This window comes from Bufo bufo, chromosome 4 (genome assembly GCF_905171765.1).
Source record: "Bufo bufo chromosome 4, aBufBuf1.1, whole genome shotgun sequence".
Classification (NCBI taxonomy): domain Eukaryota; kingdom Metazoa; phylum Chordata; class Amphibia; order Anura; family Bufonidae; genus Bufo; species Bufo bufo.
In genome coordinates this window covers 13,788,033-13,803,485 of record NC_053392.1, presented here as the reverse complement: position 1 = coordinate 13,803,485, position 15,453 = coordinate 13,788,033, and positions in this window count along the sequence as shown.

The window sequence follows — 15,453 nt, the reverse complement described above, 5'->3', positions numbered from 1 at the left end:
GCGCATCAGGCTGAGCCTAGTGCGCAGGCGCGGGATCTGGCAGAGGGACAGGGAGGATTGCGAAGGCGGCACTGAAGACAGGGAAGGCGGCGCTAAAGACAGGGAAGGCGGCGCTGGGCACCGGACGGCGAAGGGTGCGGCCAGGCACCCTGTATTAACGGACCTCCCCTTGGGCACCTTAAGTAAGTGATTGACAGGTAGATGATGCAGATTATATGTGGTTTTTGTTCAGGCTGATTCTTGTGCGGAAAAATCATAGCGTAATACAGAATTGGCAGAGTGTACGATATTAGACAAATCTCATGTACACGTTGCTTTTTCCTTCCGTGCGGAAATGGATTCTGAAATCTGCAGCATGTCAATTATGGTCGCGTTTTTTTTTTGTGAATTTCACTCTCTCCAAAGGAAGGGTATAATCTGCAGAAAAATCTCATCAAATCCACAAAAAACGCAAGTAAAACATGCGATTTATATGCAGAAACACAGAAATCCACATGTAAATTTGCAGGCTCCATGAAGGCTCTGAAGGTCGAAGGAATGATTGGAAGGACTTGGATGTTCATGGCATATCCACAGGAGGTACCATAAATGGCTGATGCAGGTCCCACCTCTGGTTCCCATACCTATGTGGAGAGCGGGGTCGTCTATCACGCAGATCATGCTGATGTAAATAATTTTGATTGGTCTGACATGACACTTGGGTGCCTCTCACCAACCTTATCCAAACCTTATAAGGCCCGGGCCCCTCACACAGGTTGTACTTACCTTCCTCTCCAGCACCCCGTCCCTTCAGATGCCCACACGGCCACCGCTGCATCTCCCTGTTGTGCGGATCAGGGGGTACAGCCAATTACAGGCCATGACGGGACAAGCCTTCCTAGCATGTGGGGCAGCGGCCGTGCGGGCATCAGAAGCGACACGAGTGCCAGGGACCAAGGTAAGTAAAACCTATATGAGGGGCCCAGGCATTAGAGACGGCATTATAAAAGTTGGATAACCCCTTTAAATGTGCCTGGAGTTGTGTGACATTCATTATCCAGTACCGCAAGGTATTGTTCACAATGAAGCGGTCATCAGTGTGGGATGTGGCCAAAGGACGTCCACTTCTCTGCCTTACTATGACTCTTCCAGTCTCTCTGTATCTCTGAAACAACCTGCTGATGACTCTCTGTGACACTCTAAGCACAGGGACCACCCCCATCTGAGAACCTCCTGCTTGAAGCCTTGCAATAGTGAGGTACTGTTGATCAAGGCCAACAAGATAATGGGTTGCATCAAAAGGGGCATAGATGCCCGTGATAAGAACATAGTCCTACCACTTTACAAATCGCTAGTCAGACCACACATGGAGTACTGTGTACAGTTCTGGGCTCCTGTAAACAAGGCAGACATAGCAGAGCTAGAGAGGGTTCAGAGGAGGGCAACTAAAGTAATAACTGGAATGGGGCAACTACAGTACCCTGAAAGATTATCAAAATTAGGGTTATTCACTTTAGAAAAAAGACGACTGAGGGGAGATCTAATTAATATGTATAAATATATCAGGGGTCAGTACAGAGATCTATCCCATCATCTATTTATCCCCAGGACTGTGACTGTGACGAGGGGACATCCTCTGCGTCTGGAGGAAAGAAGGTTTGTACACAAACATAGAAGAGGATTCTTTACGGTAAGAGCAGTGAGACTATGGAACTCTCTGCCTGAGGAGGTGGTGATGGTGAGTACAATAAAGGAATTCAAGAGGGGCCTGGATGTGTTTCTAGAGCGTAATAATATTACAGGCTATAGCTACTAGAGAGGGGTCGTTGATCCAGGGAGTTATTCTGATTGGAGTCGGGAAGAAATTTTTTATTCCCCTAAAGTGGAGAAAATTGGCTTCTACCTCACAGGGTTTTTTGCCTTCCTCTGGATCAACTTGCAGGATAACAGGCCGAACTGGATGGACAAATGTCTTTTTTCGGCCTTATGAACTATGTTACTATGTTACTAATTGTTAGGTGTCGTCTTGGTCTCATGATGTCAAAATGTGAACAGTGTGATGAGGAGGACTGTTTAGATACCAATTGTAATTGAACCAAGAAATGTATGGATTTTGCCGTTAAGCTCTTTGTTAGAGAACAGCAAATTGTGCAAAAAGTACTGAAACACTGAACAGTTGGACGTGCGCATTCAAAAGTTTAGAGAAGGTCACTAAGTTCTTCTGTAAAGGTTAGAGTGAATTTTAGGTTTATCCTGAAATTTCACCCACAAGCCACATATCATTTTTGTGAGAAGTGTATATAGTTAGGTGTCATCGGCTGTCACTACCAGAGCTTTGGGACGTTCTCACAGCTCTGTTTCTCCACCCCTGTGATGATGTCACTACTAGAGCTGGGAGGAGTTTTCTGTTTCCTTCCTCCGAGCTGTTTCTCCTCCGTTTGATTTCCCTGCCTTTCTATTCCCCCTCCTCCTATTGTAGGTGTGGATTATATTTCTCATTTGGGTTGTAGCTCTTGCTTGAGTATCTTCCCTTGTATGCTATCCTTTCACTGGACCTGTGTTCTGCTGCAGCAAGTACTCCGGATATTGCCAGCCTGTCTTTGGATCCGTCTTCACTGCGGCTGCAGCCCTTCAGCTAAGTGTGCAGACATTGCTGTGTATCTGTGTGTTTTCTGACTGGATCCGGGGCGACCACGGTTCCCTCCATATACTGAGCAGGGCACCGGTGGCCGTGCCCCTTCCACTATTGTAGGGGTTACAGTGGCCATCAGTCTTAGGTACGCGGGCATGCCTCCTTCCACCATTTGGATCCGGGCATGGGCTTAGCAACATAGGGAGAGCTTTTGAGGGTCGGACAGGGGTCACCCTTTATCCTCCCTAGTTTGGGTCCGGTCAGTAGCTCTATTTTCTGTGCATGCTCTTGTTGCTCACATACAGCCGTGACATTATAATCCACCAAAACCGTCTTTTTTGACATGGATTCGCTTTCTGGCCTGGTTGACCACATGCAGGGTCTTTCTTTGGAGGTAGCGGATCTCCGTCAATCTATGACTCAGCTTCAAGCATTGGGCTCTGCTCCGGCCCATGGAGTCTGTTGCGAGCCAAAGGTCTCACTTCCGGAAACGTTCTCCGGGGGCAGAGAGAGTTTTGTTCGCTTCAGAGAGGCATGCAAACTCCATTTTTGCTTGTGTCCACATTCCTCTAGTAATCAGGAGCAGAGGGTGAGGATTGTCATCTCCCTGCTCAGGGGTAATGCTCAGACTTGGGCTTTTTCGCTGCCATCAGGGGATCCCTCCCTTCGATCCGTGGAAGGATTTTTTGTGGCCCTGGGGCAGATATATGATGACCCTGATCGTGTTGCTCTGGCCGAATCTAACTTACGTTTTTTATGCCAGAGCAAACTGTCTGCGGAGCTTTATTGTTCTGAATTTCGGAGATGGGCAGCTGATTCAGGTTGGAATGATGCTGCACTCCGGAGTCAGTTCTGTCATGGTCTCTCAGAGAGATTGAAAGATGCGTTTGCTTTCCATGAGAGACCAACGTCCTTAGAGTCTGCCATGTCACTGGCGGTACGCCTTGACAGGCGTCTAAGAGAAAGAAACGAGACCTCTCTGTCCAGCCATTGTCAGTCTAGGGGCAGTGGTGCGGACTCATTCAGTGTGCAGGGGCCTCATCCTGTCTCGCTCCCCTCTGAGGAGGAGCCCATGCAGCTAGGTCGACTTGCCCCTGATAAAAGAGGATTAAGTCCTCAGAGTATGGTGTGTTTTTGTTGTGGGGGCATAGGTCATTTGGCAAATGTTTGTCCGTCTAGGAGATTCTTGAACTGTACTAAGAGCGATAATAAGAGAAAAACCTCAAAAGGTAAATCATCAAACTCTGCTTCATCTGCTACTTTGGGCAAAGTTGATGTAGGAATTGATGCTTTTCCTCTGACCTGCAGTTCCCGTTTTCTCCTGTCTGCCAGGGTGGCGCTAGACAGCAAAGTCATTTCTTGTGAGATTTTTGTTGATAGTGGAGCGGCCGTCAATCTTATTGACACTCAATTTGTAGCCATGCATGGTTTTCAGGTTTGCACATTAGAAAAGGATATACCTGTTTTTGCTATTGACTCTGCTCCACTCTCACAGAGATCTCTGAAGGGCATTGTTCACAATATCCGGTTAGCTGTAGGTGACACTCATGTGGAGGATATATCTTGTTTTGTCATTAACGGATTGCCTTCTCCTCTAGTTTTGGGGTTACCCTGGCTCACTAGACATAACCCCACTATTGATTGGCAAGGAAGGCAAATAAATGAGTGGAGTGACTTTTGTAGAGAGAATTGTCTTACAGCGACTTTTGCAGAGGTGTCTACTAAAACTGTGCCATCATTTCTCTCTGATTTCTCGGACGTGTTTTCCGAGAGCGGTGTTCAGGAGCTACCTCCTCACCGGGAGTTTGACTGTCCCATTAACCTCATTCCCGGCGCCAAGCTGCCAAAAGCTCGCCTCTACAATCTTTCACAACCGGAAAGAATCGCAATGCAAACCTATATCTCCGAGGGTCTCGATAAGGGGCATATTCGTCCCTCAAAATCACCTGTTGCCGCTGGGTTTTTTTTTGTTAAAAAAAAAGATGGCTCTCTGAGACCTTGCCTAGATTTTAGGGAGCTGAACCGTATCACGATTCGCGATCCCTATCCCCTTCCTCTGATCCCGGACCTCTTCAACCAAATTGTTAGGGCCAAGGTTTTTTCCAAATTGGATTTGAGAGGCGCGTACAACCTGGTCAGGGTCAGAGAGGGGGATGAATGGAAAACAGCCTTTAATACCCCTAACGGGCATTTCGAGAATCTCGTTATGCCTTTCGGCCTGATGAATGCTCCGGCCGTCTTTCAGCATTTTGTTAACAGTATTTTCTACCATTTAATGGGGAAATTTGTATTGGTGTATCTTGATGATATTTAGATTTTTTCCCCTGATGTTCAGACCCATCAGGATCATCTTTTTCAGGTTCTGCAGATTCTGCGGGAAAATAAATTGTACGCCAAGCTGGAGAAATGTGTTTTTATGGTATCGGAGATTCAATTTCTGGGTTTTCGCCTCTCTGCTTCTGGTTTTCGCATGGATCCGGAGAAGGTCCGTGCTGTACTTGAGTGGGAGCTTCCTGAGAATCAGAAGGCATTGATGCGCTTTTTGGGTTTTGCGAACTATTACAGAAAGTTCATTTTGAATTATTCCTCTGTGGTCAAACCCCTCACTGACATGACAAAAAAGGGGGCGGATTTTTCCTCTTGGTCGGAGGAGGCGCTTGCAGTTTTTTCTAAGATTAAAGAGAGTTTTGCATCTGCTCCCGTCTTGGTGCATCCCGATGTTTCCTTACCTTTTATTGTTGAGGTGGATGCTTCCGAGGTGGGTGTGGATGCGGTTTTGTCCCAGGGCCCTTCTCCTGCCAAATGGCGACCCTGTGCCTTTTTCTCTAAAAAACTCTACCCGGCAGAGAAAAACTATGATGTGGGAGATAGGGAGTTGTTGGCCATCAAGTTGGCTTTCGAGGAATGGCGCCATTGGTTGGAGGGGGCCAGGCACCCTATCACCGTTTTTACCGACCATAAGAATCTGGCATACTTGGAGTCGGCCAGGCGTATGAATCCGAGACAGGCCAGATGGTCTCTGTTCTTCTCCAGATTCAATTTTGTCGTCACATTCCGCCCTGGGATCAAAAATGTGAAGGCTGATGCTCTCTCTCGCTGTTTTCCGGGAGGAGGAAACTCCGAGGACCCGGGTCCCATTTTGGCGGAGGGGGTAGTTGTTTCTGCTCTATATTCGGATTTGGAGGCCGAGGTCCAGGCTGCCCAGACTGAGGCACCTGCCCGTTGTCCTTCTGGGAAGTTGTTTGTGCCTCCTGAGCTACGTCACAAACTCTTCAAGGAGCATCATGATACTGTTCTTGCTGGTCACCCCGGGAGTAGAGCCACGGTAGATCTCATTGCTCGGAGATTTTGGTGGCCGGCTCTTCGTAAGTCGGTGGAGGGTTTTGTGGCTGCTTGTGAGACGTGCGCTCGCGCTAAGGTCCCTCGTTCACGGCTTTCAGGTTCCCTTCTCCCGTTACCCATACCTTCCCGTCCTTGGACACACCTGTCCATGGACTTTATCACGGATCTTCCTCGTTCCTCAGGGAAGTCGGTGATCCTGGTGGTGGTGGACCGTTTTAGCAAGATGGCTCATTTCGTACCTTTCCCTGGTTTACCCAATGCTAAAACGTTGGCGCAAGCTTTTGTCGACCATATTGTTAAATTGCATAGCATTCCCTCTGATATTGTTTCCGATAGAGGCACGCAGTTTGTGTCCAGGTTCTGGAAGGCTTTCTGTTCTCGCCTGGGGGTTCGGCTGTCCTTCTCTTCTGCTTTTCACCCGCAGTCGAATGGTCAGACTGAGCGCCTCAATCAGAATCTGGAGACATATTTGCGCTGTTTCGTGGCAGAGAACCAGGAGGATTGGTGTTCATTTCTCCCTCTTGCTGAGTTTGCTCTGAACAACCGCCGTCAGGAATCTTCTGATAAGTCGCCATTCTTTGGTGCATATGGGTTCCATCCGCAGTTTGGGACATTCTCGGGAGGGGCTCTTTCTGGTTTGCCTGAGGAGGAGAGATTTTCCTCGTCTTTGTCTACCATTTGGCAAAAGATTCAGAGTAATCTTAGAAAGATGAGTGAGAAGTATAAGCGTGTGGCTGATAAGAGACGTGTGCCTGGTCCGGACCTGAGTGTGGGTGATCTGGTGTGGTTGTCTACAAGAAATATTAAACTGAAGGTTCCCTCCTGGAAATTGGGTCCCAAGTTTATTGGGCCTTATAAAATCTTGTCAGTCATCAATCCTGTTGCCTTCTGTCTTGATCTTCCACGGGTTTGGAAGATACATAATGTATTTCACAGATCTTTCTTAAAACCATATGTCCAGCCCACGGTACCCTCCTCTTTGCCTCCTCCTCCGATTTTGGTTGATGGCAATCTGGAGTTTGAGGTTTCCAGAATTGTGGACTCTCGCATTGTCCGCAGTTCTCTCCAGTACCTCGTTCATTGGAGGGGTTATGGTCCTGAGGAGAGGATGTGGGTTCCGGTGTCGGACATTAAAGCCACTCGCCTCATCAGGGCATTTCATAGGGCTCATCCTGAGAAGGTGGGTCCTGGGTGTCCGGAGTCCACCCGTAGAGGGGGGGGTACTGTCACTACCAGAGCTTTGGGACGTTCTCACAGCTCTGTTTCTCCACCCCTGTGATGATGTCACTACTAGAGCTGGGAGGAGTTTTCTGTTTCCTTCCTCCCAGCTGTTTCTCCTCCGTTTGATTTCCCTGCCTTTATATTCCCCCTCCTCCTATTGTAGGTGTGGATTATATTTCTCATTTGGGTTGTAGCTCTTGCTTGAGTATCTTCCCTTGTATGCTATCCTTTCACTGGACCTGTGTTCTGCTGCAGCAAGTACTCCGGATATTGCCAGCCTGTCTTTGGATCCGTCTTCACTGCGGCTGCAGCCCTTCAGCTAAGTGTGCAGACATTGCTGTGTATCTGTGTGTTTTCTGACTGGATCCGAGGCGACCACGGTTCCCTCCATATACTGAGCAGGGCACCGGTGGCCGTGCCCCTTCCACTATTGTAGGGGTTACAGTGGCCATCAGTCTTAGGTACGCGGGCATGCCTCCTTCCACCATTTGGATCCGGGCATGGGCTTAGCAGCATAGGGAGAGCTTTTGAGGGTCGGACAGGGGTCACCCTTTATCCTCCCTAGTTTGGGTCCGGTCAGTAGCTCTATTTTCTGTGCATGCTCTTGTTGCTCACATACAGCCGTGACATCGGCATAGTTACATAGATAATACGGTTGAAAAAAGACAGATCTTACAGTAAATAAGCTTTGGAGACTGAACTTTTTCTTCTCCAGTCGGAGGCAGTGCCCCCTTATCTCTTGAGGGCATTCTACATTGAACAGTTTTTCACCGTATTTTTTGTATGGCCCATTTATATACTTGTATAGTTTAATCATGTCCTAAAAAAAAAGACTAAATACATTTAATTATTTGAATCTTTCTTCATAACTTAGACCCTCGATGCCACCTAATCAGTTTAGTCGCTCTCCTCTGTACTTTTTCCAGCTGCAGAGCGTCCTTTCTATGGACTGGTGCTCATAGGTGAGGCCGCACCAACGCTTTGTAAAGTGGTAATATTACATCCCTGCCCCGCGAGTCCATGCCTCGTTTAATGCATGATAATAGCCTGGTAGCCTTAGAAGCAGCTGATTGATATTGTGCTGTTATTTAATCTACCATCTACAAGGACACCCAAATCCTTCTCTATAGGTGACTCTCCTAGTGTTACATTCCCTAGGACATATGAAGCACGGAGATTATTACTACCAAGATGCAGAACTTTACATTTATCCACATTGAACCTCATTTGCCAAGTTGATGCCCAATCACTCAGAGTGTCCAAGTCAGCTTGTAGCTTATGGAAATTTTTTATAGACTGAACAGTACTACACAGCTTAGTGTCATCTGCAAAAATATGGTGCCAGAATCCCCAAAAATGGTGCTATTAATCCCGTCCTCAATATCATTAATAAATAAATTAAATAATGGAGGACCCAGCACTGAACCTTGGGGTCACCACTTATAACCCGGGACCATTCTGAATAGGAATCATTGACCACAACTCTCTGGACACGGTCCTTCAGCCAGTTTTCAATCCAATTACAAACTATACTTTCCAAGCCTATAGACCTGTGATGGCTAACCTCCGGCACTCCAGCTGAGGTAAAACTACAACTCCCAAGATGCACACTTGCTTGGCTGTTCTCAGGACTGCATAGAAATGAATGGAGCATGCTGGGAGTCGTAGTTTCACCACAGTTGGAGTGCCGGAAGTTAGCCATCACTGCTATAGACCTTACTTTACCTATTAAAAGTCTATGAGGGACAGTATCAAAAGCCTTTGCAAAATCCAGAAACACTATATCCACAGCTGCCCCTCTGTCCAGGCTTCTACTTACCTCACGAAATCCACAGCTGCCCCTCTGTCCAGGCTTCTACTTACCTCACGACATCCACAGCCACCCCTCTGTCCAGGCTTCTACTCACCTCACTACATCCACAGCCGCCCCTCTGTCCAGGCTTCCACCCACCTCACTACATCCACAGCTGCCCCAGTGTCCAGGCTTCCACCCACCTCACTACATCCACAGCCGCCCCTCTGTCCAGTCTTCTATTCACCTCACTACATCCACAGCCGCCCCTCTGTCCAGTCTTCTATTCACCTCACTACATCCACAGCCGCCCCTCTGTCCAGGCTTTTACTCAATTCACTACATCCACAGCCGCCCCTCTGTCCAGGCTTCTACTTACCTCACTACATCCACAGCCGCCCCTCTTTCCAGGCTTCTACTTAACTCACTACATCCACAGTTGCCCCTCTGTGCAGACTTCTACTTACCTCACTACATCCACAGCCGCCCCTCTGTCCAGGCTTCTACTTACCTCACGACATCCACAGCCGCCCCTCTGTCCAGGCTTCTACTCACCTCACTACATCCACAGCCGCCCCTCTGTCCAGACTTCTACTCACCTCACTACATCCACAGCTGCCTCTCTGTCCAGGCTTCTACTCATCTCGCTACATCCACAGCTGCCCCTCTGTCCAGGCTTCTACTCACGTCACTACATCCACAGCTGCCCCTCTGTCCAGGCTACTACTCACCTCACTACATCCACAGCTGCCCCTCTGTCCAGGCTTCTACTCATCTCACTACATCCACAGCTGCCCCTCTGTCCAGGCTTCAACTCACCTCACTACATCCACAGCCACCCCTCTGTCCACGCTACTACTTACCTCACTACATCCACAGCCGCCCCTCTGTCCAGGCTACTACTCACCTCACTACATCCACAGCCGCCCCTCTGTCCAGGCCTCTACTTACCTAACTACATCCACAGCCGCCCCTCTGTCCAGGCTTCAACTCACCTCACTACATCCACAGCCGCCCCTCTGTCCACGCTACTACTTACCTCACTACATCCACAGCCGCCCCTCTGTCCAGGCTACTACTCACCTCACTACATCCACAGCCGCCCCTCTGTCCAGGCCTCTACTTACCTAACTACATCCACAGCCGCCCCTCTGTCCAGGCTTCTACTTACCTGACTATATCCACAGCCGCCCCTCTGTCCAGGCTACTACTCACCTCACTACATCCATAGCCGCCCCTCTGTCCAGGCTACTACTCACCTCCTCATAAAAACAAATCAGGTTAGTCTGACAACTTCTGTCCTTGGTAAACCCATGCTGGCTCTCACTTATAATATTATTTATAGTCACATACTCCTGTATATAGTCCCTTAAGAGTCCTTCAAACATTTTTTCCACAACAGAAGTTAAACTAACTGGTCTATAATTACCTGTGAAGGACCTAGATCCTTTGAATATGGGCACCACATTTGCCTTGCGCCAATCACTTGGTACTGTACCAGTACCTAGAGAATCTTCAAACAGTATAAACAGGGGCACAGCAATGACTGTACTGAGCTCTTTAAGCACTCTTGGGTGTAATCCATCTGGACCCGGAGCCTTGTTCACATTTACTTTATTTAACTTATCTTGGACCACATCTACAGTTAGCCAATTGAGTATATTACTGGATGTACTAACAGCCCCAGCACCACAGATATCAGTTCCTTTCTCTTCTTTTGTATATACAGAGCTAATAAACCCATTTAATAACTCTGCCTTTTCCTTATCTTCAGTGACTACCCCCCCCCCCCCCCTTTTATCATTATTTAGGGGCACTACCTGCTCGGACCTTGTTTTTTTTTAGCATTTATATATTTAAAGAATTTTTGGGGATTTGTTTTGCTCTCTTTAGCCACCTGCTGTTCATTTTGTATTTTTGCAAATTTTATCTCCATTTTACAGATTTTATTAAGCCCTTTGTAAACTTCAAAGGCTACAGCTGACCCATCAGATTTGTATTTCTTAACCCCTTAAGGACCCGCGCCGTACATGTATGGCGCTTGTGGACGTGACTCAAGGACCAGGTGCTGCGCCCACCCGATCAGCGGCAGAGGTCCGGCAGTCACTGATAGCCGGACCCCTGCTGTATGCGCCGGCATTGGTGAAAACACTGATGCCGGCGCATTAACCCTTGCACTGGTGCGGTCAGCGCTGACCGTGGCACGTGCGGTATCCTGCCAGGTCCAGGGAGGCCATCGGGTATCCGCGCTGCTGTGACTGCGACCCGATGGAAGGGAAGGCAGCCCGATCCCTTCCGTGACAGCCTGTGGGATCCAGCCCCCTGTATTACACTGGTAATACACTTACAGCCAATGCATTACAATATAGAAGTATTGTAATGCATTGTAAAGGGGATCAGACCCCCAGAAGTTCCAGAGTGGGACAAAAATAAGAAGTAAAAAACTGTAAAAAAAAAACTGTAAAAAAAATAGTTTCAAGTAAAAAAAAAACGCCCTTTTCCCAAAATAAAACACATAAAATTGTAAAAAAAATAAATAGACAAACTGACATATTTGGTATCGCCGCGTCAGAAATGACCGGCTCTATAAAAATATCACATGACCTAACCCCTCAGGTGAAGAAAAAAGAAACTAAAATCTGTGCTAAAAAAAAACATTTTTTGTCACCTTACATCACTAAAAGTGCAACACCAAGCGATCAAAAAGGCGTATGCCCCCCAAAATAACACCAATCTAACCGTCACTTCATCCCGCAAAAAATGAGCTCCTAGCTAAGACAATCGGCCAAAAACTAAAAAAACTATGGCTCTCAGACTGTGGAGAAACTAAAACATGATTTTTTTTGGTTTCAAAAATGCTTTCCCCGTGTTAAATGTAATTTTTTTTTTTTAAAGTTGACAAATTAGGTATTGCTGCATCCGTAACATCCTGCTGTATAAACATACTACATGATATAACCCCTCAGGTGAACACCGTAAAAAAATAATAATAATTGTGTCAAAAAAGCCATTTTTGGTCACCTTACATCACAAAAAGTGTAATAGCAACCGATCAAAAAGTCATATGCACCCTAAAATAGTACCAATCAAACTGTCATCTCATAAAAAAATGAGCCCCTACATAAGACAGTCACCCAAAAAATAAAAAAAAAAATGGCTTTCAGAATATGGAGACACTAACAAAATAATTTTTTTCAAAAATGCTTCATTATGTAAAACTGAAACAAACAACCAAAAAAAGTAGTCATATTTGGTATTTTCACTTCCGTAACAACCTGCTCTATAAAAATACCACACGAACTAACCTGTCAGAAGAACATTGTAAATAACTAAAAATAAAAACGGTGCCAAAACAGCTATTTTTTGTTACCTTGCCTCACAAAAAGTGTAACATAGAGCAACCAAAAATTATATGTACCCTAAAATAGTACCACCTTATTCCATAGTTTCCAAAATGGGGTCTTTTTTTGGAATTTCTACTCTAGGGGTGCATCAGGGGGTCTTCAAATGTGACATGGCAACTTAAAATTATCCCAGTGAAATCTTCCAAAAACCATATGGCGCTCCATTCCTTCTGCGCCCTGCCGTGTGCCTGTACAGCAGTTTACGACCACATATGGGGTGTTTCTGTAAACTACAGAATCAGGGCAATAAATATTGAGTTTTGTTTGGCTGTTAACCCTTACTAGAAAAATAGATTAAAATGGAAAATCAAAAGCCAAAAAAGTTAAATTCTGAAATTTCATCTACATTGTCCTTTAATTCTTGTGGAACACCTAAAGGGTTAACAAAGTTTGTAAAATCAGTTTTGAATACATTGAGGGGTGTAGTTTCTAAAATGGGGCCATTTATGGGTGGTTTCTATTATGTAAGCCTCACAAAGTGACTTCAGACCTGAACTGGTCCTTAAAAAGTGGGTTTTGGAAATTTTCTGAAAAATTTCAAGATTTGCTTCTAAACTTCTAAGCCTTCTAACGTCCCAAAAAAAGAAAATGTAATTTACAAAATGATCCAAAAATGAAGTAGACATGGGAAATGTAAAGTAATAACTATTACATGAGGTATCACTATCTGTTTTAAAAACAGAGAAATAAAAATTTTGAAAATTGGGAGTTTTTCAAAATTTTTGGTAAATTTGGTATTTTTTTATAAATAAAAATAAAATATTTTCACTCAAATTTACAACTGTAATGAAGTACAATATGTGATTAGAAAACAATCTCAGAATGGCTTGGATAAGTAAAAGCGTTTTAAAGTTATCACCACATAAAGTGACATGTCAGATTTGCAAAAAATTAGCAGGGTCCTGAAGGGGTTAAATGCCCTTTTTTTGTCTTTTATTGCCCTTTTTACAGTAAGTTTTAACCTGGAAATGGACCCTTTTTATATATCGCTTTTATTAATTTTACTTTAAAAAGCATAAATATATACACCCTCTGATAACCGGGTATCCAAAATAATAATAGGACAAGATGTTGCCCAGCTACCACCGTGAATTGGTGAAAAAGACATGCTGCTCCTAGTCACCTAGGAACCGATGAGAGGAGGAGCCGCACAGCTATATGTACCACCAAATCATGGGGGCCCACACCGCTATATGTACACCCTAATCATGGGGGCCCACACCGATATATGTACCACCTAATCATGAGGGCCCGCACAGCTATATGTACCACCTAATCATGGGGGCCCGCTGTCACGGCGGACGTACACTTAGTACAAAAGATAACACACCAACCAGGCTCTGGACGAGAGACAGGGGAAGGGTCACCTCCTAGCTTATCCCTGACCTCTTTCCCTGCACTGCTCAGCCCACAGCAGACCTTGATGGTAGGTGTGCTAGTGTCCTCCAGCCTGGGCTAACAAAACCCTGAACTCCCTAAGATGGTGAAGTGGGGAGATAGGAGCAGTCTGCTCGCACAGAACCTGGATGGAATAGAAGACACAAACAACCGAACTAGAAATGACACTTATCTCTGAGAGCAGGAACTAACAGCCAACCTTCCCTCCAAGCTTCCCAGACCAGAATGAACTGTATAATCCGCTCAGGACACTGGGCAGTGTGCTATTTAAACTAAAGACCCCACCCAGTGCACCTGATGAGAGGCGGATCCAGCACGGCTCCAAAACAACATTAAACTCGTGCTGCTATCCTGGCTGACCTCCCCACATTGTCAAAGTGGGGCATGACAGTACCCCCCCTTCTACGGGTGACCTCCGGACACCCCGGACCAACCTTATCCGGATGGGACCTATGAAAGGCCCTCACCAGTCGGCTGGCGTTGACATCAGACGCCGGAACCCACATCCTCTCCTCAGGACCGTATCCCCTCCAGTGCACCAGGTACTGGAGGGAGCCCCGAAGAACTCTCGAGTCGAGAATCCTGCAGATCTCGAACTCCAAGTTTCCCTCGACTAGAACAGGAGGAGGAGGCAATGGCGATGGTACCACCGGTTTAACATATTTTTTTTAGCAAAGACCTGTGAAAGACATCATGGATCCTCCAAGTCTGCGGAAGATCCAGCCGAAACGCCACCGGATTGATCACCGCAGAAATCTTATACGGACCCACAAATCTTGGACCCAGTTTCCAAGATGGCACTCTCAACTTGATATTCTTAGTGGACAACCACACCAGATCATCCACACACAGGTCCGGACCAGTCACACATCTCCTGTCAGCCATTCGTTTATACCTCTCACCCATCTTCTCCAAATTCCCTTGAATCCTCCGCCAGATAGAGGACAAGAAGAGAATCTCTCCTCCTCTGGCATCCCGGAGGAACCAGACCCAGAAAAGGTACCAAACTGAGGATGGAAACCGTATGCGCCAAAAAATGGCGACTTACACGTGGACTCCTGCCTACGGTTATTCAATGCAAATTCTGCTAAGGACAAAAATGAGGACCAGTCCTCCTGATTCTCAGCCACAAAGCACCTCAAGTAGGTGTCCAGGTTTTGATTGGTACGCTCCGTCTGACCATTCGACTGTGGATGAAAAGCCGACGAGAAAGAAAGTTGAATGCCAAGCCGAGAGCAGAACGCCCTCCAAAACCTGGAGACAAACTGCGTGCCCCTATCAGAGACCACATCCGAAGGAATACCGTGCAATTTCACAATATTATCCACAAAGATTTGCGCAAGAGTCTTAGCGTTAGGCAGACTCGTAAGTCGTATAAAGTGAGCCATTTTACTGAAACGGTCGACTACCACCAAAATCACTGTTCTCCCGGAGGAACTCGGCAGGTCCGTAATAAAGTTCATGGACAAATGCGTCCAAGGACGAGATGGAATAGACAATGGAAGAAGTGAACCAGGCGGTCGAGTATGAGCAACTTTTGACCGAGCGCAGGTTTCACAAGCTGTCACGTAATTCTCAATACCCTTACGTAACCCTGGCCACCAGAACCTCCGGGACACCAGATCACAGGTGGACTTACCACCAGGATGTCCCGCGAGAACAGTATTGTAATGTTCCTTGAACAC